The sequence below is a fragment of the Emys orbicularis genome, chromosome 1 (assembly GCF_028017835.1).
Source record: "Emys orbicularis isolate rEmyOrb1 chromosome 1, rEmyOrb1.hap1, whole genome shotgun sequence".
In the NCBI taxonomy this organism is placed as follows: domain Eukaryota; kingdom Metazoa; phylum Chordata; order Testudines; family Emydidae; genus Emys; species Emys orbicularis.
The window spans coordinates 137171491-137198470 of NC_088683.1; positions in this window are offsets into that span (position 1 = coordinate 137171491).

A 26980-nucleotide genomic window follows, 5' to 3' on the forward strand; every position below is an offset into this window, starting at 1 on the left:
ATAACGCTCAGCACATGTCAGCATCACTGATAACCAGACTGTACCTCTCAACCTCCCATACGGCATAACATTGGCAGGCCGCCAGCTTCTAAAACCCAATTAACATGCTGCCACGCTATGACTGGAAGGGTAAAGCCACAGGTTTATTTACTGCATAATTAACGGGTAAACATGACTTAATCATAACTTAAACATTCAGCATTTACGAGAAAATTTCAAAATCCTTTTAGCAGCCCTTTGAACCTTTCAAAAACAGACCCATTGCAATGTGGAATAAACCACCTGTTCCACCAAGGGACACCCCTGCTTTTGGCTGCATAAGGACAGCACTGCTATTTACTTCTATCCCTGCAAAATTGAAAAGAAAGTAATCTTATTAGGCATTCTCTTGTGTACATGATGGTTAGAGAAATCAGTCGGATCCCTCTGCTGGATCAGATCCTCAACTGTGTGAAATGGTGATGGTCCACTAAAGACAGTGAGGATCTGGACCTCTGTCTCCAAATAGAAATAATTCTCTCTGAAGCCCAAAGTATAGTAAATCCTCTGTTCCTGGCTAGGTCACCCACCCATTGCTGTGCAACAGATAGGCTCACAGAGACTTGTGCATATGCTTAACTTGATGCACCGGGAGCAGTCCCATTGACTTTAACAGGATTACTACAGCGCAAAAAAATTAAACCCACGTGTAAGTCTTTGCAGGTAGGGGGCCTTAAATGGTATCTTGTGTCTTGAACTCTTTTTTTGCAAGTACAGTGAAGACCAGGTGAAATCAATTACTTTCAGTCAGGGCAGTATTTGTTTTTCTTAAGAGAATTTGGTGGTTATCTGCCATGTTTGTCTCCTCCAGCCAGAACATAAAGCTAAACATTTGAAACGTGCATTTGTACTGGCATATCTCTTGTCTGCTTGGCAGGAGGCAGTATAATGCCTGGAGGTACAGAAGTCACTAAATGTACACACAATCACTTACATACAAATATCTAGGAGAGGAGGAAAAACACCTTCCCTAATCCAAAATTAAAGAATGAACTACAACCAATGTTGTCTACTATGGTTTTCTACTATTTGTAGAAAACTGGGCACATTACAGAGACAAATGTAAGGCAATTAATAAAACCTGTCCATGAGGAGCAAGCCATACTAACCCTTTTGCCAGTTATCTACTCATCAACCAGGAAAGAAATCAGAAAAGAAAAGGACACTCTTAGTTTGCCCGTTGTCTCTGTTATAATGGCATCTCTGTTACCAGTTCACTGCTTGTGCCAATGCACCGCAGTAGAAGTTGGGTCGGTGACAGTAACACCATCACTGATCCAAGTTGTCAGGGAGAGGCTGCTCTTGAATGTGAAACAAGTTGTTTAATACCTGAGAGTATGTCTCAGATTTTCTTTTAAATATAAATTCATCTGAATCTAGAACTGAACAAACAATGGGGAAAGGGAGGGGGAGAAAATTATCTTTTTTCTTTTTAAAATGTATTTATTTATTTAACCAGCTGTAGTGGGTGAATGAAGATTAACATCGTTGCCTATGGTAGCCAGCTTTCACAAATTGCCTTTTGTATTTCTCTATGTAAGCCAAGATGCCACAAGGTACATAATCTTACAACCTGTATGATTTTCAGATTAAAATATGTGAGAAGTCAAGTGGATAATTTAGCCTGCTGCTTCAGGTTCATGGCGAAGTATGTGGGGAGAGTATATTTCATTGTGCAACAGCATGAAATCCTCAATAATGCTCTCTAGTCAGGCATTTAGCTAGTCACAAGGGAGTGTGGTGTGGTGATGAGACTCAGAGTTAAAGGAGGAGTCTTAGATTCTATTACCAGCTCTGCTATTGGCATACTTGTAACCTTGGGTTTATTGTAACAGCTGTGAGCCTCAGTCTCCCCATCTGTAAGGGGGCTAATAATACTTACCAACACCACACAGGTCTTGTGATGCTTACTTAATTTTAGAAAAAGCTTTAGGCTCCATTAGAAGTGCCAAGTATTATTATTGTTATGGGAAAGTGTTGAGTGTTTTCTTTTTAGCACTCCTGTTAACTTCTTGGCTTCAGGAGTAACATGCATGTGCTTGTGTCTGCCTGTGCCACTTCACAGTATTGTGTGTGCCAGTATGTGTATAGTGTTCGGATACACAATATACAGTCTGTATACACTTTTTTGTGACTCTGTGGGGCGGTAGGGATACTATCTGTGTGTCTGTACGTGACGGCATATGTTTGTACAGTGTGTGTGTGTCTGTGGGCTTCAGAGACTGAGGGGAGTCTGTGGTTCAGACTGTCTATTTTCTTAAAGCAGCAAAATCTGTTGATATAGATTTCTTACAGGAGCTTTTTGTATTTCATGTTAATAAATTTCCCTCAGAGCAACCTTGCCACACATCACTTACTTATAAGTACCATAAAAACAGGTTGCACAGAGACCGCTCCATTGAGCATTTTGGAAGAACAGCAAAGCCTCCAAGTTTAAAACTAGCAGAGAGGCAGCATGGTCTGGAGGTCTGAACACAGGAGCCCTGATTCAGCAAGGTACTGGGGCACATTCTTAACTTCACACACTTGAGTAGTCCCACTGAAGTCAATGGAGTTGCCCATGTGCTTAAACCTAAGCATGTGTTTAAGTACCTTGCTGAACCGGATCAAGGTTGGGAGTCAACACACCATGAGTTCTGATCCTAGCTTTGCCACTGACTTGCCTGTCACTTTATTTCTCAGTTATCCCCATCTGTAAAATAAGGCTTATAATGATAATCCATATCAGGGATGTGCTCCATCCAAAACTACTCTATATCCAAGTATGTAATTATCAGTTACAAGAATAATATAATGGGGCAGGGTTTTTTCTTCAGAAATAAAACATCTCCTGTAGAAAATATTAGGCAAAGGTAGTTAATCCCCTTCCACTCTGAGGCTGTCATCAGTGTTTGAACCTGGGGCTCTCGGTGCTGACCTCTATCACCTGAGAAAAAGGAGTTAGCTGGCAGCAGTAATAATCTGTTACAGTTGTGTGGGCTAGTCAGCTACAAAGGATTTTCTGCCTTGCCTACAGGGCACTAATAGAGCTCTGTGGGCTTGGATATCTCTCTAAACTAAGAAGTGTTGCACTTTATGGAGGTCCTATAGCTGCCTTGCCAAAATCTCTGCTAGATTCTATCTTGATATCTGCTCCTAGACCCTGATTTAGCAAGGTAAGCACACGCTTAACTCTAATCATGTGAGCAGTCCCACAGAAGTCAATGGAAGTATAGCCAATGAGAATATTAGTCATGTGCTTAAAGTAAGGCATATGCTTAACTACCTTGCTGAATTAAGGGCCCTACTTTGCCTCTCCTCTCCTTAATTCCCCCCCCCCCAGCATCTCTTCACCTTCACCCCTTTGTACTTTCTTCCATACAGCCCGTTACGATCACAAAGGCCTCCAAGTTAATCTGAGCACAGCTCCTTCTTTGTCTTTCAAAAAATTCTGAAACCCCCCTTGGTTTTTCAGATGTTTCCAGCTATAAGGACAGCACTGAACTGTATGCACACTGATACTGTATCAGTTTTTCTGGGACAGGCTTTTTCGACTGCATTTGTGAAGGCCTTGTTCGTTTTCAGGGTGGGCCTTTAAAAAAGGGTTTTGCCCTGTATTTGCTTTCATTGAAGTCAATGAGTTCAATGAGAATAGAATTAGTCTAAAGTTGAATACTGTTGAAAATCACATGCTAAATGTTCTCAGATTTTTAAAACTGGGTCCTGAAAATAATAGTCTTTACAAAAAAATTACATCCTAAAAATGTTTTTAAAAAAAGTTTTAAAACCTTTAAAATTCCTAATCTTGAGTTGACTTGATATTTCTTTAAGATGTCAATGAGACATACGAAGTAAAATTTCTCAGTTTGGCAGGTTTTGAGTTCACGGAGCACAAAACATCTGATTAGAACACAGAGGAATTTTTTTATGTGGCTTTTTTTCTCCCCAAGGCTAAAATAAATAAATGGTTCAACTGATTTTCATTTGAACTTTCAAAAAATAACAACAAACAAACAAACAAAAAAACCTGTTAAGCATAGAAAACTTCAGCCCAAAATGGAATTTGAGAAAATTACACGCCACAGAAAAAGTGGGTTAGAATGGAAATTTGAACTCCTCACTAACTAGTTAAGCAACAACTTAAATGTCAGGTTTTTAAATGCTAATATTAAATGCCAATATTTGGTTTAAAGTTACACACAGGTTTGGAAGCACTTAGCTCTTTTTTTAATCCCTTTTTATTATTGTCACTGGCTTAGTTTTGTTTCCCCATCTTAAAATAAAAGTGGCTTGTAATGTATTGGACATACATAAATTTTTTCATCTAGAGATCTAAAACCACTTTAGGAAAGCAAGTGGGTAAGCTTTATTACAATGATTTTACTCTTGACCTAATTCAATACAGAGATTTGAAACTTTGTATGAGATTTGATAAACCTGCATCTAACATCTTAGTGAACAAGATTCTGTTTCTGGCTCTGCTACAAACTTCCTATGTAACCTTTGGCAAATCATTTAAACTTTCCCTTCCTCAGTGTCTTCTCATCCCCCAGCCCGCCGCTGGCTTGCTGCGTCCCTCCTCAGTCCCCCACCCAATGCTCGCCTCTTCGCCCGCCACCACTTGCTATGGCGCAGACTTCCCCTCTGCCAGGTGGGTGCTCGCCCACCCCTGCACCGTCCTCACCCCACCCCCTTCCCGCAAGTCCCCACCCCGTCCTACCTCTTCTTCGCCTCCTCCCCTGAGTGCGCCACATCCCCGCTCCTCCCCCTCTCTCCCGGAAAGTTGTCTGGCTTTCAAATAAAGTACATTTCTTATACATCTTATAATTCCTGCCCTTGAAAACTTCCTCCTGCATGAGCCAGTGTCTAAATCTACCTATCCTTAACTTTTGTAGCCTAATGTGTCTTCACTGGGTGGAAAGAGGGTCCAAATAAATTTTTTTAAAAAGTCATTGTAAAGTCTTTTATTTTCAAAAACCTCTCACCCAACAGATTGTAAATGTTCAGATTGCATTCTAGTTGTTGATGAAACTCAACTGTAAAAATAAGAAAACATAAGGTTTTTTTCCTTTTTGAAGTAACAAAGGGGACAAAATTGGCCATATTTGCAACTGTAATTATGAAGAAGCTACCACCTCTCCATAATAAGCCACACAGACCTGTGGAGTTTGGACTAGAACCTGGTCCCACAGCTCCAAAACTGCAGGCCTTTGTCACTTGGGCTAAAATGTATGAAAGAAATGCCCCTCCCGTCAACTGTTTTTTCCAGTCTAACCCTGCCCCCCAAAAAGACAAATGCTCTTATACAAAATTCCCATCCTGCTTCCACTGAAGTAATTGTAAAAGAATCTCCCATTGACGTTGATGGAAGCAAAATTGGACCTTAAGCTGTTCGCAGCCAAAGTAATTAACTTATCTTAATTACAAACTTGGTTGAAATTTCTGAAACGTTTAGGGGATTTAGACACACATCTGTTATGTTCCTCTGTATCAGCTAGGACTGGTCACAGAGCTTGCTTACACACACCAAATGTTTTCTTCCTAAGATATTTTGTTGCTCTGTCAAGTATGGCTGAGGGTCATTTAAATAAATAATGTATCTTACACACAGTGCCATCTAGTGGATTAACAGTATAATACAGTTTAGCTTTCCATTACATCTTCCCCTTTAAGTTCCACATTCCTACCATTACAGTATTTATGCTATCATACTGTCTTTGAAGTTCAGTACGTACCAGTCTGTTAAATGTCTCTGGAGCATACTGTTTTTCTAATTACACAAATGTGTAACAACTTGGTCATCTGGCTGCCCATTAGTTGCAATGATCGGCTGTGGTTGGTTTGGAATCGTTGAGTTGTCGCCATCTTGTTCTGCCATCTGAAGATTTAGCTCTGTTGATTGCTCTTTCAGAGGAGCAGACAGTAGAAGTCAACAATTTCTGTTGAACTCTCTGCTGCCAGTCACAATCACATATGATTTGGTGGCTGAATTCTTTTTCTTTACAACAGCTGGAGTTGTCCATCCCTTCTCTAACTGAGTGATGTTTGTTGTAAACGTGTTCATGAGCTCTTTAGCCTGTGTATCCGATTTGGCTGCTCTCTTAATTTCTGGCCACTTTGGAGTTGAAATAACCCAGAGCGGGCAAACTTTTTGGCCTGAGGGTCGCATCGGGTTTCGTAAATTGTATGGAGGGCCGGTTGGGGGGGGAGTCGTGGCCTGGCCCCCACCTACTATCTGCCCCCCTCTGGGACTACTGCCCCATCCAACCCCCCCCCGTTCCCTGACAGCCCCCCCGGGACCCCTGCCCCATCCACATACCCCCACTCCCTGTCCCCTGACCGCCCCCGGATCCCCGCTGCCCTATTCAACCCCTCCTCTCATTCCTGACGGCCCCCCTGGGACCCCTGCCCCATCCAACCACCCCTTCTCCCTGTCCCCTGACTGCCCCCAGAACCCCTGATTGCCCCCTGCCGCCCCATCCAACCCCCCTCCTTCCTGTATCCCTGTACCCCCTGTATCCACACCCCCGCCTCTTGACCACCACCTCGAACTCCCCTGCCCTCTATCTAACCCCCCCTGCTCCCTGTCCCCTAACCGCGCTGCCTGGAGCACCGGTGGCTGGCGGTGCTACAGCTGCGCTGCCCGGCTGGAGCCGGGCCACGCCACCACCACGCAGCACAGAGCATTGTTGGGGGAGGGAGGACAGCAGGGGAGGGGCTGGGGGCTAGCCTCCCAGGCCAGGAGCTCGGGGGCCGGGTAGGACGGTCCCGCAGGCCATAGTTTGCCCACCTCTGAAATAATCGTTCCAACTTTGGAACAGAACCTGAGTTGCCTTCCCATCAGGAGTTGTGCTGGACTATATCAAATAGCCACTACTGGTGTTGATCTAGGACTCGGAAGAGCAAGGAATGGATCTTCCTGCTGTAGGATTTTCTTGAATGTCTGTACAGCTCTCAGCTTCTCTGTTCGCTTGTGGGTAATATGAGCTGCTAGTATTTTGTTTGGAATGACTTAAATTCTGCTGCAATGAATTGTGGTCCATTGTCTATCCCTAGTTGTTCTGGAATACAGAAGTGAGCAGAAGTGCACTTCAATTTCTCAGTAACATTGAGACATGTCTTTCAAGTACATTATTATACCTGGAAATAGTCCACTATGACCAAGTAATGATGTCCTCTCAATTTGCTTAAACCTGCAGCTAGTTTCTTCCAAGGTTTCTCTGGTAGGGGTGTTATCTACACTGCATGATCCAGCTTTGTCTCTTAAGTTGATTTGTCCTGGATCTCCTTTCAAAAGTCCAGTATCATGAAACCCTCCATGAAGTTTCTTTTTGTCCCATTAGACCCATCATGGCTACCACACTGCAGCTGAGAAGGTTGTTGGTCTTTGAGCCTTTGATCACATATGCTCTAAAGCATAGCTTTTGTCTTTGTAAGTTGTTTCTGTGGTGAACTGGCCCATGCAGTTCAGAATTCCTCTGACTAGTCAGAGCTGTGACTTCAGCTCTAGGAGGGGTTGAAGATGAGATGACTGTGATGTCTGCTTTTGAGTCAATTTTAAAGTCAATAGTCTTGCCATGAATATTCAGTTTCCCTCTCCAGCAGGCTGTATGTCATCACAAGTGATGGATCCCAGCAACAATGGGTTTTGATTGTCTGTCTGTAATATGAGTCAATTCCCTGACTGCTGCGATATGGCAAACAGCTGCAAAATATCTGTTGTGCATGTATTACTCCGTGCGCCTCTGACTGGACATGCATCATCTCTTGCGCTATGACTTTTTCCACACCTTGAGCGTGTAGGCTGGAATTAGTCACTCTTAGCTGGGAAGTTCTTTCTCCTTACCCTGAGGGGTTGATGATACTGACCTTTTTAGCACTTCAGAGTCTGTTTACTATTTCTAAGTGAGCTTCAGGTTTTTCAGGTTGTTCCTGCCTTTTGTTCTGTTGTTTGACTGAGGCTTGGTCTGCAACTTATGTCAGTATAACTACGTCACTAAGTGATGCAGTTACACTGACTGAATTCCCAGTGTAGACAGTACTATGTTAATGGGTGAAGCTTGGGACATAGCTACCAACTCACAGGGAGGTGGAGTAGCTACACCAAAAGGAGAAGCTCTCCCGTCTGTGTAGATAGCGACTTTGCTAAGCACTATACAGTGGCGCAGTTGTACCACTGCAGCATTGTAAGTGTAGACAAGCCCTAATCCTGACTGCTTCACTATCTATATAGCTGTGGCTGGGATTAAATCTCTTCAATTGTGATAGGTTTTTATCTGTTAACCCAACAACCATCCTGTTTCTGATATTTTCATGTTTTGCTTTCCCACACACAGTTTTCAGCCAATGTATGCAGAACTCTAATAAAACATTCAACATTTCCCCCTGGTTCTTGAATTCTCTGTTGGAAAAAATGCTTTTTCATAAACCACATAAAGAATGCATCAAGCATAGTCAGAACTGTTTCATAGTCATTTTTGTGACTGCCTTCAGTAAAGTCAAAGGATTTTAAATGACACTCTGCTTGCTTTCCAATAGCATAAATTAAAAAAGACACTTGCATATCTCTAGTTTCTTTGTTCAGCTTGGTAGCAATGCAGAATCTTGCAAAATGTTGTTTCCAGTCTGTCCATTCTGACAGTTTTCAAGGCTGAAGTTCTCTGGGACACGAAAGAGTGGCATGTTACTGAGATCCTGTGACTTTTGTTGCTTTATTCCTTCTGTTTGCAACCTTTGTTGCCATTTTCTTTCTGTTTCTGTTCTTAGTTTACTCCTGACACCATGTTATGTTCTTCTGTACCAAATATGAACTGGTCACATAGCTTGCTTATACATACCAGATGTGTTCATCATAAGATCCTTTAATGTTCTGCCAGGTGGTCGAACGGTGTAATAGTTTTGCATTGCATTATGTCTCCCACTGAAATTAATTAATTTCAAATGAAGTTACATTGCTAGATCTCAGAACACTTTAAAAATTGCAACATTTTCTTCAATATAGCTGCCACATGCATTTTCAAGGAGATCTAACTGTATGGAAAGTTAAAGGGGTACCAATAAGCATTATTTTATTTTGCTGTTTGTTTCTCTTTTCAATAAAATGGCACAAAAATACAATCCAGCTAGCAAGATATTTAAATTGGTACAAGAATCATTTTCTTTCTTGCTTTCCTGCTTATGCTTGTCTACTGCTTTTTTCTTTATGTACATATATTTCACACAGGGTCCCAGGGCAGGGTCATAAGACTAGTACATATTTTGTGCAAAACACAGAAGTAACAAATACTTTCTCGGGACAACAGTTATGATATTCTGAGGCGGAGTAACATATGTACTTGACTAGACTATGATTTACCTTAAGGGAAACAACATTAATCTAGCTGTTTCTGAAATAGCAATAACAATGATTTTAAATAAGAGGATATAAATATTGAGTTCATATAATGAAATGACCTCCTCTCCCCCTCCCAGATTACAGCCATTTTTGTGGAATGGAGGGAAACAAATGCATTACCAGACTAATTTGTTGACATTTTTAAATGACCAGTAATCTGCTGTTGAGTATGTGTAATCCTGGCAGCACTGATGCCACATACCTTAGTATATGGGTATAATATAAGCTCTTAGATGGGTATAATATAAATACCTACACAGGCAGAATCAGGACATGTTCATGCATCCTTTGTGAACTGCACTGAGTAAGGTGAATACACTGTTTTTTAAATAATCTTGGTCCTATCAGTCCCTAGATACTGCTGTTGTGTGACCTCCCCACAGAGGGTTAGAATAGCCATGCAAAGGGCCTGGACACAGGCACAAACTCAGTTTAACAACAGAACATCTATTTATGACTGAAGGAGGGAACAGGGGCTCTCCCCTCTCTCCGAGGCAGGAAGCTCACATCTCCACTTCTGAGTTACTTCTTGAGACAGGGGTCCTTCTCATCTGGGAGGAGCCACTCCCTTTAGGTGCTGGATGTGGACATGCCAAGAAATACCAACTCCCACCGTGAGTGCAGCAACTTTGTTGCACTACCACCATTGGCACTGTACAAATACTTAAATTAAACATTCCCCCAAATCCCCTCCCTTCACTCATAATCTCCATGGCATTGACCACACTCCTCCTCCCCCCCAATAATGTTATCATGAGCCCCTCCCTGGGTTTACTCACTCACCCTGCTGGATTTACTCCAGCTGGTTCCCTCCAGTGATTAAAATCGGAGGGAAAGCTCTCTACTTTAGTGGCAAGGTCTCCTGTTTCCTCAGTGGGTGAGGGAGAACAGATGCTGCATCCACCCACTAGCAAGAAGAATCAGAACCCCATAAAGTCTTCCAGCCAGGCACCAGCTCACCCTGCCACCACCTCAGAGTCACCTGCCTGATGAGTCCTCATTTCACCAGCCACAGGAGAGGCAGAAGGAGAGGACAGTCGTTGGGAAGGGTGGGAGGGGTCACTGGGAATGTGGTTGTGGTACGGGGGTTGGTGGGACTGTAGGGCTGGTGGTGTGCTTGCTGTTAGTTACAGAGCTGGTACTGGCTTGGAGTGCCTCCCTTTTCTTCCTTCTCCCCTCACAACCCTACCCTCAAGCACTCTGCTCCAGAGCAGCACGGCTTCCCTTGTCCAGAGTGGGGCATAGTGTAGGAGTATTGGAGGGAAAGGACTACACTATTTGGATTTGGGAATGGAAGGGAGTGGAGCGGGGTGAAGGAACAGGAGGGAGGGAGGGACTTGCTCCTCCCTTGACTCCCATTGTGTGCAGCTACCACAAGGTTTTGCTTTCCCTCCACCCCCAACTGTGGGATCATGGTCCATGGGAGGAGAGGTACAGGGACAGACTATTTGCAGAAAGTGAACTGAATGCAATTCTGGGATGAGGGGCAGTGTTTGGAATGAAGATTCACAGAAAATAACACAGGTATAGTATTGGTTGTGGTTTCTTTAAAAGTATTTTCATTTATTTATATAAGGCCAAATTTGTAAAGAGATGTAGGTGCCTAAAGATGCAGATAGGTGCCTAGTGGGATTTTCAAAGTGGTTGGGGGCTGCGGTCACAAAAGGACTTAGGTGTTGCAATATTGACCATTGTTGCACCTATGTTTTAGGCACCCTGCAACCTCCTGAAATCCACAGTTCCAAGTTAGACACCTAGGCTCTGAATACGATGCACGTGAAGAGTTGGGTGCCTAGGAATGGGATTCACAAAAGCCAGCACACTGAGCAGGGAAGCTGTTTAAGGCAGCCCATGGGAGGTGCCACAGAGATGGGAGGGTCCTAAATTCTGCTCCTCAATGGGATTTGGGCATCTGTTTCCACTTGGGACTCTCAGTTGTGAATGCTCTCCTAGAGGTAAGCACCTATGCAGTTTTTGCAAAAAGTGCCAGGGTGGAAAGGATTCCCTTATAACCTTTAGCCCAGTGGTTAGGGCACTCACCCACGATGTGGCAGGTTCACTTCCTCCCTTTGCCTGATGTGGAGAAGGGATTTGAACTTGGGCTTACCACTTCTCAAATGAGTGCTCTAGCTACTGGTTTATAATCATTCTCTTTCTCGCTCAGTGGAACAGCTTCAGCAAGATAGACTGAGAGAGACCTATATCAGAATATCCCATAGTCCACTGGTTAATGTGAGAAATCCAAACTCAAATTCCTTCCTCACATCAGGCAGAGGGAGAAATTGAACCTGGGTCTCCCACATTCTATGGGAGTGCCCTAACTATGGACTGGCAACCATCTGTCTCAAAAGATGACAGTGTAAGTGTCAAAGCAGTTCAGGCGTCATGTGTTGTGCTGGAACATCGCAAGTGGCTAAAAAGTCCAGTTCTTGAGTGACAGTCCTTGCCACAGATAATGCACTGTAAAGTACAGGGTAGTACTAATAGCATTTGAGGCCTAATGCGCTTTCCTCTTTGCTCTCTTTCCTTTCCTCTCGCTCAATGCCCTCTCTTCACCCCCTTTGACTCACTGGTGCAGCACAGCCCTTCAATGTAACCTGTTGCTAGCTGCATCATCTTAGCTTCTGATGTCAGTGCTGAAAGCTTTCAAGTCCCTCCTACAAATGTCCCTGAACCTAAGCCTACGTCAGTCCAATGGCCTTGGTGCATCCTCAAGTTCTCCATACAGGAGATTCTTTGGAATGAGTCTGTAAGCTGGCGCAGACTCACCCGGCAGCGCCTCCTGCTGGTTACTTCCGGGAATTAGCTCTCCAGCTTCCAGAGCGCCTTCTTCAGGCCGGTGTCTCGCCACCACTGCTGGCCCCCCGTGTCCCTCCCAGGACCCCAGTGCCCCTTTAACTGGGTGCTGCCCCCTGGCAGTACCCCCACAATTCTGGGTCTCCCCCTCCCAGGGGAACCCCCACCCACTATCCCCACTTCGCCTCAGAATATGGCTACTGCCAGTCAGCATCTAGCCCCCGCTCACTGGGGCAGACTGCAGTGTACACACCATTCGTCACTGGCAAAGGGGGGTTTGGACCTGCTGCCTTTGCCTACACCAGGCTAACCCTCTGTAGCCCCAGTACCCGTCCTGGCCTTTATCAAGGCCTGCAGCCTGGGGGTTCTCCAGGCTGGAGCTCCCCAGCTCCTCTAGCCTTTCCCCAGCCCTGCTCCACTCTAGGTACCTTTCCCAGCTTCTAGGCAGCCAGGCCCTTCTCCCTCAACAAGCAGAGGTAGACTGTCTGTCTGCCCCTGGCTGCCCTGCCTTTATAGGGCCAGCTGAGTCTGTTTGGGGCGTGGCCCCAGCTGCAGCCACTTCCCCCAATCAGCTCAGCCTAAGAGCTGCTTTCTCCAGCCACAGCTCCCTCCCAGGGCTGTTTTTTAACCCCTCTGGACCAGAGCGGGGTGACCACCCTGCTACAGAGTCCATAGTCCATTCGCTACAGATGACCAAGCTGACAGAGAAGTTTGTGTTTGAGAATAGTGGTTAGAGTTGGTAATTTTGCTTTCTCAAGTACTCTGGAGTCTGAAACTGTGGTTTCCTACCTGATGATATTTAGAATATGGTGGAAACAGTAGATGTGGAAAGTGTTTAGCCTTCTCTCATGACTGCTGTAGGTAGTTCAGATCTCACTGCTGTACTGCAGCATGCTCAGAATACGAATCTTGTACCCCTGTATCTTGGTGTTCAGTGTGTTTCCTGTTATCCCACATGTGCTTGGTCAGTTGGCTGAATGTGAGGCTGCCTTTCCAATGCAAGAATTAAGCTAATAATCTAGAGATAAGTTACCTGATACAATTGATCCTAGATGCAAAACTTGTAGCATGGCACTAACTAGTAAAATTTCTAGTGCAATCAACACAGCTTGTGCCATAATCATTGTCTTTAGACAGGTGGTCAATCCAAATTCATCACAAGCTAGCACAAAGCTATTACAAAGTTGCTGGCGCTCCTCTTCATTGTGTACAACAAACACTGCAACATCAGAAAAAAGTTCTCTTATCAGCTGGAGTTTGACTTTGCATGTCTATGAGGAAAAAGCTATGTTGAAGAGTTTTCTCTTCAACTTTTGTGCTAGATGAGAAAGCATGATGAAACAGCAGACAGAAGAATATACTGAAGAGTGTTGGTGGCAAAACACACCTGTTTGACACCACTGTGCTTTTCAAAATTGTCAGATTCATCACCATCATATTGGCTGTAGCCTTTGTGCCATCATGGAAGGACTGAATCAGAGGATTGGTGGTGGAGGGGGCGGGTGGATAACAAATCTCTCTAAACAATTGGAAAGGGCCCTTCCTTCTAATCATGTCAAAAGTCTCTAAGATCTACAAAGGCCATGTAGAGAGATTTTCCTTGTTCTTGACACTTTTCTTGCAGTTGCCTTCGATAGTTGATCTCCTTTGTTTTTATACAACAGTACAATTTTAGCATCCTTCCTGTCTTGTGGTATCCTTCCCTCCAGCAGAAAAGCAAGATGTTGTGCAGATCTTTAAGCACAACCTGTCCTCTTTAAGTATTTCTACTGGAATTCCATCTTTTCCTGGTGCTAGGGAGGTGATTTCCCTTTCAAACTCATTTATAGATGGTTCTATATCAAGCTCTTTCATTGTGTGGAGCTGGCGATTGCATTCAGCACTGCTTCAGGAACAGTGGTTTCATATTAATAGAGTTGGTGATAGCCCTCCATCTAGCACTGTATCTGTTTGCTTCTGTCTATGATTATGTCTCTGTTAGGAGATTTAAGTGGGGCAGTGTTCTTGGCTGAAGAACCTGTTGCTTTTTTGGATTCCATCGTACATACCTCTTAGACCTCTAGTCTTAAAGAATGTTTGTATCTTCATGCACAGAATGAGCCAGTATGACTGAGCACATTGCTTTGCTGTTTGTTCCAATGCACTCTTGGCCAATCTGAGGTTAGTACGTGTCTCAAGAGAGGGGTTCATGTTGTTACAGGGAGCTGCTCTGCGTTTTGCTTCCCAAGCTGGAAACATTTCTTCAGAGTATGCTGCAAACCAGTCGTGTACAGTCTGTTTACCATAAGCCAGGGGTAGGCAACCTATGGCATGCATGCTGAAGGCGGCACGCGAGCTGATTTTCAGTGGCACTCACACTGCCCAGGTCCTGGACACCAGTCCGGGGGGCTCTGCATTTTAATTTAATTTTAAATGAAGCTTCTTAAACATTTTAAAAACCTTATTTACTTTACATAACAACAATAGTTTAGTTATATATTATAGACGTATAGAAAGAGACCTTCTAAAAATGTTAAAATGTATTACTGGCACGCGAATCCTTAAATTAGAGCAGTGGTTCCCAAACTTTAACAACCTGTGAACCCCTTTCACTAAAATGTCAAGTCTCGTGAACCCCCTCCTAAAAATGAATATTTCCAGGGATTTTCTGCTTTACCTGAGTATAAATTATAAAAGCAGTGATCTTGGAAATATAAAATTTGTTTTTATGACATGCTTATTACACACTATTTATGATTAATTATTATTTATAATTACATTATTTTTATTACATTATGAAAATGGCAACACTCTTCCAAGATCTCACTTTCGTAGCTTGTATCACTTTGAATAAGCCTGTTATGAGACAAGGCTCCTATGTTTCATCAAGGAGTATCAGATTTGAAACAGCATGAAGGTATTTAAGAAGCCAACTCAAAGAGTTCCTCCTACATAAGCATTCAGGTCTTGAGTAGTCCAGGCAAACAACGCACGTTACAACAAAGCTTAAACTTGTTCTTCATAATAATTTTAAAAACAATACTACCTGCCTATTTAATTTTAAAAACAGCAAAAAATATCCACCTCCCTTTCCATTTCTTATACGGAGTCTTGAAGTTTAAATCTCCTCAGTATGATAGATATGCTTGCTTTGATCTGCTTAGCTCTTGGAAGTCCAGGGGCTCCAGGCTGCTGACCCCGTGCTATCCGGGGTCCCTAGGAACAGCTCTGTCCGCCATTAGGGAATTTTTTCCTGAGAACCCCCTGTAACATTTCATGAACCCCCCAGGGTTCACAAACCCCAGTTTGGGAACCACTGAATTAGAGTGAATAAATGAAGACTTGGCACACCACTTCTGAAAGGTTGCCGACCTCTGCCATAAGCTAAGGTTGCAGCTATATGGATATTCATTTTGAGTGTGTCCCATGCTGCACCAACATTCGGGGGAGATGCAGTCAATGACATAACTTCCCTGAAGTTTGTAGCAAATTGGAGACACCTTCTTTGGTCTTCTGTGTTTTTGTTAATGCAAGGGCAACAGCTTTGTGTGGCATGATGGAATTTCCTGAGTGAAAGTCTTATTTTGCAGCATACAAATGCATGTTCCGTGTCACAGTCTGTACTCTGAAAACATGGAGAATATCCTGCGGGTGTTCTATATGGGTACAATTAAATCCAGTTGGTGCCAGTGTCCAGATCTGGGGTGTCTCCATGTGAGCTTCTGGTAGTGACTGTCTTCTGAAGTAGGTGTTAATGGTGCAGAGTCCTTAGTGGGTGCAGAGCTCTAGTAGTTTTGCCCATTGTTTTTTTATTTTTTCCACCCTATGGTGTCAAATGCATAACAGCCACATCTTGTAATCTGAGCCAACTCTAGCATTGAGGTCTCCCAATAGATAGTCACTCACCCAAGTGGTAGCTTATTAATGACTCTGAGAGAACAAGTCTGTCTCTTCAGAGATGGAGGAAAGTGTTGGGGCAAAGCCACCTGTGGTAGATATTCTTAGTGTTATATGTTCAGGTGTTACCATGGGACATTTGACCTTGGGTGCTAATGATTTTTTTTTGAACTGCAAACCCTCCCTGTGGGTTGAAGATGATAAGGGAGGCCTTCTCCTCCTCTGGGTTTTTTGTGTTGGGTTAAGCATGCTCTGAGCACGTCTACTAGGTTGGGCCTGGCAGGGGAACACCTGGTTTGAGGATCTTGCTGAGTTTTAGGCACTGAGCTGCTGGGTGGTGTCAGGACTTAGGCAGCTGTGCGCATACCCAGCTCATGAAATTTAGATCTTTAGGAACTTTAGACACCTCTAGGGTTAGGTAGCAGCTGAGGGAGGGGGGACTTGTGAATGCCAATGATGATTCGTGCCCAACTATAACAGTTAAAGTTCCTCTGTGAATCTAACCCTAGATACCTAACTCTCCCAGATGCTGTTGAAAATCCCTCCAGGCACTCATCTGCATCTTTAGGTGCCCAACTACCTTCAAAATCTGGCCCATGCTGCTTTTCTTTCCATAAGGATTCTGAGGAACTTTTACATATACAAGATTTTCTTCACCAACCACTGAGATGCTGTCACCTTTGGGATGGGATATGGCAGCTGCACATCAGGGCCCAGCAATCCTACACAAAACTTACTGAGAGACAAGAAAGAAAAATAATACAGCCAACTGAAATGAAGGGGGAATTTACAGATGTAATTACCCAAATTGAAACATGGCCAGGATACCAGTGTTAACTAGGGTAACCAGATGCCTGAAGCCAAAATGTAAGATGCCTATTTTTGCTTAACGAGAGTTCGAATCTGACATCAGTGCAGGAGTGAAGCCAAGTAATATGACAAGTAAAGTGCTGCAGTTTGGGGAATTTCTAATACGCTTGTGTCTCTCATGTGAAAGCATGTCATGTACCTGTCCTGGCCGGTCCAGTTCTTGAGCAAGATTATGTAGAAGGGGAACAGAAGAAACACTGAGAGTGGTGGTGTTCTTCTGTTACTTTTAATAGACTCTAGGAGCCTTTTTTGTGTGTCTACTGTGTTATGTGGGGGAGAGGCGGTTGGGTGGGGGAGGGTGGTCTCCAAAATGTACTATTATCTTCTCATATCATTGCTTTCTTCCTCAGTCATTAACGTTTAAGAAGTGAGTCAAATAAAACCACAAAGACACAAACCGCTTCCATTTATTTGCTTGTCTTTTTTTTTTTTTTTTGCATCTTCATTCCATGGTGAGACCTGTAGAAACACGGGAGAAATGTGTAATAAGTTGCCAGATAATCTTTCAACTCATCCTGCTTGGACCTGTTGTGCTAATTTAGGTGGAATAAATGTGCCGAAATTGTCAAAAGTATTAACATAATCCAGTCACTGTCCGACATTAAACAATTCTAAACAAGGTTCAGGGTTTGGCATATAGAGACCTCAGCCTGCTTAGTACCATGGCAAACACATCATTAAACATCCTTGTAACCTTTTACCAAACATACAGAAAAGAAGGAAAACCAATTAAAGCATTGAAATATTAAGTGTGGCTTTCATTTTAACAACATCCTTGTTCCCTTTCCTCTTAGCTGGAGAGAGTTTTTAGAAGAACCCCTCTCCCCTTTGTCTGACAGTCTTTTAGATGGTATCAAAGATAGTAATACCCCTGTCCTTTTAAAGAAAAGAGAAGAAGGGCTGGGGCTGTTGTTGCATCTGTTAAAGTTTGATCCTGTTTCCTAAGAAGACAAAACAAGACAGACACACACATGGAGAGAGGAAAGAACAGTAAAGATAGAAAATGCAGCTTCTGTCTCTCGTTTTAACTTTCACTTGCAACCTCACTGTTGGAAAAACACAAACCCAGCACCCAGAGGCTTATCAGCCACTCCAAGACCTGGCAAACTTGTACCAACATCAGATCTTGGCATTGCATGTAGTTGCCTCTCTGGTCACAGGCTCATAGCAGTGTTGCAAAATATGCGGTCGTGGCTGGCTAAGCCAGACTCTTACACAACAGAAGGCAAAAAGGGAGATAGGAAAGAAAAGGAATAAGGTGGGGAAGGAAAAGGACATGGGGAGTGGGGTAGGGGACAAAGTCTCACATCCTAGGTGGTGTTTTGGATTTAGCTGGCGGAGATGGTGGTGGTGTCATCTGGGACCCTCTCTTTGGCCCGTTTTGGTCAGGACATTTCTCAGGATTAGAACAAAGAAGGTGTGGGGTCATTAGCCAATGTGGGGGTAGCCACCTCCTTCAGTTCCTCTCCACCAATATTCCTCTCAGTCTCTTGTATTTTAAGGACCCCAAAAAGGGAATGATCAGTGGAACAGTCCATCCTCTCATTATTTTGTCCACCAATGGACCCAGTTTCCAACACACCAATTTTGGTTCCCTGATTTCTGGTCTCATGCTGTTCTAGTTTACCAGGCATGATCTTAGTACAATCCTTGGATTATATCAGTAGACCTTTTTGTTTGGATGAACTCAGTCTGCCTGCCTCGCAATGAAAGTTACACTTTGAGCTTCCAGCAGAATGCTCACCTTCAAGGAGATGGTCATAAATGATATAGAAATACTGTACAAAAGTGGGATTATTGTACCAGGAGTTACCAGGAGTTCCTTTTATGACCACCTCTGTGAGGGGTGTTCCCTGAAAAGCTTCTTACCTGATGATGGTTTTGTATATAGTACTAATTGGCTATGGAAGGATCAAGCAAATGCCATACCTATGTGAGTACACTAGGGGAAGCTTGAGGGGGAAGACAGGAGTAAAGGCTGGAAAAGAACAAGATACTGGGAGCAGTTAAATTTTGATGAGTTTCTTTAAATAATAATAATTTAAGCCCATTGATCCCTTGCTTATTTCAATTTTTTTTAAAAAAGGCTTCTCCTTAACCAAGTGACTTTCCAGGGGTCCCATTCTGATTTTAAGTTCTTCTTTGGCCTTTTTACCTGTAAGAGATGACCCTTTCTGAATGTATCTTTAAGCATGGAATTAATGCTAATACTTCTAAATTTTTTTTAAGTGTCATGACATGAGGTCCCTCCCTGCCTTGAAATTCTGATGATACTGAGTATATACTCTCTGAAATCATTTCCATACATGGTGTGTGAATGATTTCTTAACCTTTTGATGAAATGGTTCCAGTTTCTATCTTTGAGGGGTTCCCATAATTTTTTTTAAAAATTACTCCCTGGGTATTCCCCAGGAAAACCTTTCCCTCTCATTTTGCGGCAGGAGTGAATAAGGGGTTCCCTTGGTGAACATAAATGTTGTGACATCCTATGTATTTTTAGAAGATTTAAATCACTAAAGGGGGGGAAACATTTCTTTCCAAGACTATAATTTTCCAGATGACACCATTTTGTTGCACAGTGCCATACCATGAGAAAAAGCATTCTTGTGGCTTTTGAACTGGAAATCCTGTAGGAATGCTATTTCTGGCATTTATTTGCTGTGAAGCAAGGCACACATGGAGAGCAGACAGACTGACCAGATACAGTTTGTGGTATTGAGGTATTCAGAAATGTCCCTGCTGCACAGCCCTTTTGCCCAATATGAGGTGTTGAGTGAAGTTGAAAAAGCATCAGTGGAGATCAGATCTGAAAGCCATGATCTGATCAGACAGCCAGACCTTTATGCTATTACAGTACTCCTTCCTCTTGCAAAAAACACACTTTGAAAATTCAGCTTTGCTGTCTTAGTATATTGGTGTTCATAAAACTGAGCTCAGAAACTAACTAGATTTTGATAGCCTTCACTCACACTTGCTAAATTCCCACTTTTAATTCAAACAAAACTAGCCCCCACCCTTTAACTGGACAGATTTTTAATTTTATTTGAGCATTTATGTACAACTATGAATCAGAATTGGGTCAGCATGTGGACAAGGTATTGACAGAAAAACTAACACAGAACATATATTTTAGGGCCTGATCCTGCATGCGCTTACACGTGGGAGTAATTTTTTTCACATGATTAGTCCCACTCATTTAAAAAAAAATCATGTAAAGTAAAGTTACTTGCATGTGTAATTACTTGTAGGATCTGCCCCTTGATGACTTTAATCTTTGGATAGACCCTTTAGTTAGTTAAACATGATAGTCTCAGCTGTTTCTTTGATTTTTTTTTTTTAACTGAAATGCTCTTATGAAGTCCTTCTTGGATTGTGTTTTGTCTCTGCACAGCCTCTCACAAGAACAGCTCTAAAATGATAGTCTGCCTGGACTGAGCAAAAATGCCAGTAAATAAGGTGCATTCCTCTTTAAGAAAGTATATTTATTCAGTAAGTTTAGAAACCACTCTGAGGTTAGGTTACAGCTATTGGGATTAGAGGGCGTCTCGTGGGCAGTTCAGACATCAGGATATAGGTCCGCGGAGTGAAGCTAAGCTGTTTCTAGCCTGATGTCTGAATTATGAATTAGATTCATTTCTAATTCCAATGGGGTAAACCTCAGAACAGTTTATATACTTATTGCTAAGTGCTCCTAAAATACAGGGTATTTATTTAAAACATATATATATAACATCTAAAAATGTAATATCTAGCAGTCTAGTGGAAGAGCAATGCAGGGTATATAAATCTGAATGCTTAGCTTGGCCCTCACAGAAGGGGAGGCACAGCTGGCTTTAAGCCACCCCCTCACATTCTCCATTAGCCAAAGGCCCTGCCTGACTCTCACTACAAACTAGAGCACCCTCAGGACTAAATTAATTTACCTGAAGGGGCTATTGCAGCAGAGCTCCAGCCATTCCCCTCACCCTCAGCCATGTCCCTTATGCACTGACTTAAAAAGACTGACATAAAGTCATTGTACCCTCATGCCATCTAGGGAACTCTCTGATACCAGGAGTGTTCCACAGGGGCTGGTTTCTCTCACTTAACAACCCCTTTATATCACTGGAGTGGTGTCAAGCGGCCAGAATAGAATTCAGAATCAGGCCTGTAAGATTTGTGAGAATAATTAGGATTCAGTGGGTTGGAGAGAGAGCACAGCACTTATTAATTTCCCCAGCATCCAGACCAGTCTCAGAGTGCTCTGGCTTCTAGAAACATTTAGTTCATGCTAGCAGAATTGCCAGCTCAGTTGCAATAAAATCACTAAACACTCTTTTGGCTGCTGCTGCAGGCAGATGGGTGGGTGACGATGTGAGAAGCTGCAGTCTACATGGGATTTTCAGATGGCCCTTCTGATGGCCTGCCTGCTGGGGAAGAGCAGCCAGTCAGGGCTGTGGCGGGAAGGTGGACAAAGCTCCCTCCAGCCTCCGGGAGCCAAGAGAAGCTTTTTTGGTTAGGGGAGCAGGGAGAAGGAGCAGGTGATACCATTTTCACAAAAGGAAAATGGAGAAGATGAAGCAGAATGAGTCCAGCAGCTCAAGGTGGCTCTGCTAAGTCCTGTTCCCTCCCTTCCTGTAAAAAATGGGTCAATCTACACACCAAGGGTGTAGCCACAGCTTGGCCTGGATGGGCCATGTTCCACCCACCCCTCACCCTCAGCCCCAGCACTGCTCCGGTCCCAGTGCTTGCCCCGCAATGCCCACCTGCCTGCCCCATGCTCCAGCCGGGGAGCGGGGTCGAGGGCTCGCTCTGCCCACCCGGCGCTCCAGCTGGGGAGTGGGATTGGGAAGAGGACCCCTGCTGAAGCAGCCCCCTGTCCTAGGCCTGGATGGGATGAAATGAAGAGCCCTGGATGCTGTCCGTTACAGGCCTGGTGGGAAGGTGAAAAACTGCCATTGCTGCGGGAGAGAAAGCTGTGAGGCTGGAGGGGATACAGAATTGATTGTGTTGAGGTGGTGGTGAATTAATTGATATGGGGGCATGGGGACCAAAACTGCTTTCCTGGCTCTAAATTTGCAAGAGTTGGAAAACTAATTTTCACTTGCACATAGAAGATGAGCAGCTGGAGTTCAGAAATCAGAAGATACGGGGTTTGATCTAACAGTCTTTTTTAGAAATCTCATGCCTTTGGTCCAATCTCACAATTTGTGGGGAGGGAGGAATAACTCATGATTTTTGAATGTTTGGGGCTAGCAATATTGTGCTAGTTGAGCTCAAGTGTAACCGGGCTATTGGAATGACCACTCCCATGTTAGCAGCCTCATGATCCCTCTATTATGACTCCAATCCTTAGCTGGTTGGGCCTGAGAAGAGTGTAGACAGGGAGTCAAATCTTTACCTGGTGTGATTTGTTGGGACTCCATTGAAGTCAGTGGAGCAATACCTACTGATTGAGGATCTGCCTAGTATACATAGCCACAAAGAGGGTGTGATGCAGGCCCTTGGTGGTTCACTGCTGTGTCAGCAACTCTTGTCAGGCCTAACATACTCACTGCACCTAACACACTTTTGTCCTGATATATACCCAAATGGTGATTTGTAATATATAATTGGAAAACTAATAACTCACTGATCATTAATATTCTTCTGTGATGTATGTAATGGGTGTGCACAAAGAGTTATGGATATGTGCTAGAATTATGTTTGTTTGGCCAGCAATGCATAAGCGCGGTCTGCCCTAGACAAAGGAGTGTGTGTTTGTTTGTCTGGCCAGCCTGGTCATCAGGCAGAGACAATGAAAACGCATCTACATAAAAGGTAAACAAAGCCCATTAACCTACTGAGTGGGGAAGATAGCTTCTTCTGGGGTCTGAGCCTCAAATGCTAAGTAATAGAATTCACTGATTTTATAATACAGTAATACTGTATGCAAGTGTATCAAGTAAGGTCTTTTCTGAAATGACACACTTGTGATGAAATTGTGAAATGTATTAACACTACATGTGGAAATATGGATACTTAATGATATTATGCTTTAAAGTCTGTGACCAAACACAGGGAGAAACAGGTTTTCTCCCAGACAGGAGGGAGGGCAGCTATCTACTGTCTCCAGTGAAATTAAGCAAGGTGTGACCAAAAACAACGGAAGCCCCATTAACATAGGAATCCACAGGGGGATGGGAAGACCACAAGAAGGGAAGAACAGCATGAGATCACACTGAGTCTGGGGATAAAACAGTGAGTTTGGAAATATGTAAGGAAAAAGAAGTCATCTTGGCATCCATCACTGGACAGAAACAAGGAGCCCAAGCTCTTACAAGCTGCGAAATATCGATCTTTCAACCAAGGGAGTTGAAGTCTCTGGGAACAGAATATAGGTGAGAAACCTGCTTAGGTAAAGATATTTCACCAAGGAAGATAAGGGAATCCAGCAACTTGTACTTCTGGGGAGGGTCCTAACTGAGAGTGAGTCAGCCATGGCTGGAAAGGAAAAAGATTGGTAAGATATCTACCTTGATCTAAGGCTGTAGCTTGTTAAGTTAGGTCTGAGCCACTAGAAAGTGTATTTGACTTTTATTTGCTTGTAACTATTTTATTTGTATCCCTTGTACTTGAATTCACTTAAAACCTCTCTTTTTGTTTCTTTTACTTTTAGTCTAAACTAACCTAGTGCTGTGTTTGAATTGAAGTGATTGTTAACTCCAGTTACAATAATAAGCTGAGTTTTTGTCTTTTTAAAAGAGCAATGACCTTATTAACTCTCTGCAGGCTCCAAAAGAGGGCTGGATGCTTCCAGGCAGATGGTTTTGGGAAAATTCAGAACTGGGGTGTAGCAGCCAGTTGGGTGGGAGTAACCAAGGCTGGTGGAGATCAAAGTGTGGATGTGGAGTAACAAGCAGGCTGCTGGAATCAGTGTTGCGGAATCAGGGCTGCTCAACATACAGACATTCAGTGCATGCTTGTATTCTAGCGGAGGGTGTCCAGATAGGGAACTACAGCACTGGAGCATTTTAAGGCACTCAGCATTACAGGACAAGCTGTGACAGAACCTCTCATTGGTCTGGATTGCACCCCAAACCATGACAGAGGGAGGGAGACTTCAGTGTCAGGGTACAGACAAAATTTCAGTTTCAATAGCAAGGACTGCGGGATACCGCAATGCAGAGTCTCTCAGAGTAAAAGCAAAGTGAGTTTTTGTATGCTCAAGGAGAAAAGAGTCTGAAATGGGGAAATCCATCTTACACCCCTCTTTCTCCTCCTCTCCATTGCCTCAAAGGAAGACAGTAATGCCTGCCTCTGCCCCAGTCCCTCTGGAAAAGTATTCTAATACATTAGGAACCCTTTAATGTAAATTAGATACTAGGCATTAGAGATGGGCTCCAAACTCCCCCTGAATTTAGAATAAGCTTAGATCTGGAATCAAACTTTACAGTTTTGCTTGGCCTTGTCTCTACTAAGAATATTCAGCCAATAAAACAATTTGGTTGACTGAATGTGTCGTTGTGCTTTAAAATGAGCTGCATTGAAAGATGACCTTTCCCTAGGCCAAACAACATGCTCACCTGGGATTAAAAAGAGAGTAACATTAACAGTGCCATGAATTTTTTTGTAATGGCTTTATGGACTGAGGATATCATGGCATGGTGGGGAATCAAAATGTTTTGCCTTCAATGTATTTGAGCCAATTGCCCTCTTGTAATGCTGCTTTCTTCACTTGCAACCACTGTAGATAGCTGGAGGGGAGGAAAAACTCTGCAAATTTTTGTAGAAAAATATGCATCAGTCAGTGGAAACAGAATGACAGAAAAAGTGATCCTGTTGTAAAGAGCAATTAAGTCCTGTCAAATAAGTACAGCAATTTATTTTCCTTGAGCAAAACCAGTGGATATAGTTAGACCTAATCCTACCCTTGAGTGCTTTATTTTTGAGAGCACTCCTCATTAAAGAGAGGCAACAAAATTAAAAAATGTCTGCTTTTTATGGAAACACTGTCATAAAGTTGACAGGTTTTCTGCCCAATAAGTTGACATGTAAATTAACAGTAGAAAATATTGAAAAGCAAGAAAGGAAAGAAAATGAAAATCTGCTTCAGAAAAAAATATTTGCAAGTAAAGATTTTTTAATATTTGAATTGTAGTGAAGACATAAGTGTTGCACTTTGCATTAAACATTGGTTTGATGCTATTGGCAGAACAATTGGCACAATTAATTCAGCCATTGGAAAGTTGCAGAACAAAATTATGAAGAACATGCCCCATTCTCTTCTTTTTCTTTGAATTTGCAGCCAAGTAAATTAAACAATCCCTATCACTTACTGTAGCCCGCAATCTGTGTCTTCATAGCCAGATGAGAAGTGGCATGTAATAGACTCAGTCAGATGTCATCTTTGAACCAATTTAGATATCATCTTTTTTCTGCCTTCCTGGCCTCTTGACTAGCTAATCAAGAAAGCACTAAGGTCCAGATGCCAGAAGATGCTTTGCTTGTGTATTCTGTACACATGCATCATCTTCCCTGCCTTGAAAGACTGCCTGAGGAATATATTTTGTAAATCAATTACTCTCCCCCCTCAAGAAGAAAACATTTAAATGCAATGGATTCCAGTTTCCATACTCCAGTGCACCCCTGGATGTTGATATGGGAGCTTAATGAATATCTACATGACACAGACAATATGCCAATGAACACCTCTTATTTATTCCATTCAAAATGACCAAGGTAATATCAATATTGCTAAATGGAATGCAGATGTGACCAGACTTGCTTGTCTCTGTTAGGAGTGGGGTATTTGTTTTTTTAATTCTTTCAATATATTAAAATTGTCTGACAGTAAAACCTAAGGGCTAGATTGTGTTTGTACATGGTTCCTCTTAAATATTTTCTTACACCAGACAGGTTGTAGGTGTATTGCTCCAGGAGCACCTTAAGGAAAAGAAATATGCCTCAGAGAAGCAAAATTATTTTTCCTGGTCCCTCCTTGCTCCTGTTGGAGGATATCATTCTCTTCCAGCCTTTGGAATCTAGAAGTAGATTACTTCCCACACCTGTGTGTAGAATCTGACTTTGAAAATGGCATGTGCTCAGATGTTGAATTCTGAAAATGGGAACAATATTTCTTAACCTTAACTCCCCTCCCCCAATTCTCCCCCAGTTTTGCACTCTGCTGTAGTACTGGGAGATCTTTGTAGTGCATGTTCCCCCTGTCTACTGAGATTGCAAATTCTTTGAGTCAAGGGCTCTCTCTTATTTTTTATTTGTACAGGGCCTAGCACAATATGTTCCCAGTCTCAGCTGGCTTTGATACAGACTCTCTCCCTGGCTAAGAGCAAGTGGCTTAACCTGCCTGTGCTTGTTTTCCTCATCAGTAAAAACGGAGGGAATATATACATTTCCTTCCTCAAAGATGGAACTTGTCTCCACTAGGATTTTATAACACAATAACTATTGTGTAAGTGAAGATATAGCCTAAGGTAAATAAAAGCAAGCGGGGTGAAAAAAATTGGTGAAGACAAAAATATTTCAGTCGTCTTTACGTTTTTTTATGACAGATACAAGTCCGATTTAATAAAAAAAAATGTCAGTCACCTTTAAAGCTGAATTAAAATACCTTATAACTGAGTATTTAGTATTGTATTCCTTGAGATATTGTTTCCCAAACTTTTGAAAGGTGAACCCAATTTCAGGGAAACGAAATCAGTCAAACCTCTTCCCATCCCACCATGTGTTGTACAGTTATTATATATAATCGAGCAGTTGTAGACTTTGCACACCCCATGGCTACCTCTTCCCACAAACCTTAGGGAATATATGTGTATATGTGTATGTATATGTGTGTATGTGTATATATGTATGTGTGTGTATATGTATATGTATATGTGTATATATAATAAAAACCCTACAATTTTTAACTATGTCTTCGTTTAAGGGCAGAGGCACCTGCCTGAAGAATTAGTCATGCCCCTGCCATGTCCAGAGCAGCCATTGCTCCTGTTTGGGGCACAGGAGCTTTGTGAGGGCTTCTGAAAGTTCAGAACAAACATTCAA